The sequence below is a fragment of the Nicotiana attenuata genome, unplaced genomic scaffold (assembly GCF_001879085.1).
Source record: "Nicotiana attenuata strain UT unplaced genomic scaffold, NIATTr2, whole genome shotgun sequence".
Lineage (NCBI taxonomy): Eukaryota > Viridiplantae > Streptophyta > Magnoliopsida > Solanales > Solanaceae > Nicotiana > Nicotiana attenuata.
The window spans coordinates 215058-217609 of record NW_017671515.1 but is presented as its reverse complement, the minus strand read 5'-3'; positions in this window follow the sequence as shown (position 1 = coordinate 217609).

The following is a 2552-nucleotide window of genomic DNA, read 5'->3' as shown; positions in this document are numbered from 1 at the left end:
GGAACTGTAATTTGATTTTTTAGGATGATATGTGGGATACTACTAAAGAATATGTTGAAAAGAAAAAGAACCTCGTTAGCACCCGAATTTAACTTTTCGTAAGTTAACTTTAGCACTTCTTTAAAACACATATAACGTAATTCTTATATTACAATCTGGTTGCAATTGAAATTCTTGAACCATGTGAACAAAAGATAAATCTTTTGATCATTTTGTTTCTTATGGTGGAGTCTTAAAGTTGCCATAGCAAGAATACCAGTTGCAGAGGCTACAGATCTAGTATTTCTTTAAATATATCGGCTGTAATACATATACTATCTCAAAAGTAGATTATAGTTTCCTGATACTCGAACAAAACACATATTGAGAAATTAAACATGCTTTAGAATGTTAACTGTACAAAGAGAAAAGTTTAATATATAACTAGTGCAAAGTATATTAATCTCAATATGTGCAGGAGAGATCTCAGGTCGTTAGATATTGATATCAATGTGATGCGACCCCTAGTTGTAAACAACACATTAGTCTCAATATATGCATCGATATCAACATTATCATATACTTCACAAGTATTGTAGTAGTAAACATGGCAGATGTAATAATATGACTGAAGTGTGTCAAGGTACAATATGCTCTTGATATCTCTACCTTTTAAAGAATTTTTGGATTACCTAAGTTGCTTCTCTCGTTAGTTTTAAAAGCGATTGATCTGATTGTATCTATATATGTATCATGTTTTAGTATTGATCTATGTACTCGGTATTATAGGAATTTGATCATGGCCTCTATATTCATACATATGTTTCTAGCGGCTCTAGGTGAAGGATCGACAAACACTTTAGATACTTTCACCTATCAATGCTTGGAAGTCACCTTGAAAACGTATACTTTCTGATTGGTTTATATGACTTATTCAAAAAAAATTGTACGAATTCAAGAAAATTAAGTGTACAATAAAAACCTCATTGGTTTCTGTAGCTACAGCAAAACTACCACTATCATAGCAAATCACTTCTATTCTTGAATTAACCTTCTATTATGAATTTTATTTCTAGTTCAACCTACAGAAATAATAAAGCACTTCGCTGTAAAACTCCTTTTTTTTTTTTTTAAAAATTATGCTCCCTTGTACTATCTTTTGATTTTGTGCACCTCGCATCTCGACAAACTACAGCAGTAACCGAGGTAATAAAAGTTTAGTTACTGAACAAGAACAAATTCAGGTCCTATACTAATTAGAACCTTATCTTCTTTATTTAGTTCTCAAGTATGAAAAAGTTATTATCCAATCATTAAGTTCTCAAGTGAACACTAATCATATTCTAAACGTCGTCTCTAAATTGCTTATCTTCTTGTGAGAATTGCTTATTGCTTTGGAAGAATGTCGCTAAAGAACAAATGCTGTGGCTTATCTACCTACATGTTACTTGTAGATAGTATAACATGCACCAGGGAAGTGGGGAAGAACATACTGAAAAGTCAACAAATGCATGTTCAGATATGGGTAGTTAAATTTCCATACTTTTTAGATTCTTAGTAATATTTTTGTTACAATGGAAATTTTTGATTTATTTGCCGTACTTAGTTTGGTAATCTAGAGTTAATATGATCTGTGAACTTGTTCCAGAATTTATTTTGTCATCCATGCTCCTTTTATTTTTGGACAATTTTTTATCCAACATAGCAATGTCTACGTATATAATTAGCAAGAAAAAAGATGTAAATTCTTAGCTATTTTAGGCTCAATTGCAAAATATGCTATTTTGAAGTAAGTTTAATTTGTTGAAAATTGATGGTGTTATCCGGAGTATTGATCCACGTAATGCATATCCCAATACATATTCTAATGTTTTAGTTGAATTATCAAATATTTGGCAAATCATAATGCATGCTTCTTTATGGGATCCCATTGGGCGGTTATTGTTTATAATTCGTACTTCTGGGCTCTTCCGGTACAGAAACTTGAGGGACATTAAGGAATTTTTACATCCTATAGCAAATGTTAATATTTTATTTATTTTAAATAAATATCATTTTAAAAAATTATATTTTATAGATACTTTTTAAGGTTTATAGCAAAATATTTAATTTTGGTTTTCTCCTAGCCCTAAGCCACTAAATACGCTAATCAGTTACACTTTTTTTTTTCTCTCTCTACTTTGATACATCCTATTCTCTCAAAGTTTCATGGACCTCTTCCTCTTAACCAAAATAACCCCAATAAAGCTAATACTGATATTGATTATTGGAACAACATTTTAGTACGAAACAAAAATCCATCAAAACCTTAATAAGCCAGCTTGCAAATATGCACAAACAAAGCAATTGAAGACGAAGAAGACAAAAGCCTAAATTTTGGCGTAACCGCGTGCTATTTAATTAAGGAGAAATCACAGCCTTGGAGTTTATCAAAATCGGAATTTTACGAAAACAATCAAAATCGAAAAGGAAGAAGAAGAAGAAACATACTGGAGTTGGCGTATTATCATGTCCACGAATATCAAAATCGGAATCTCTGATTTCTGATTTCTGTGATTTCTCGTTTTCTTCTT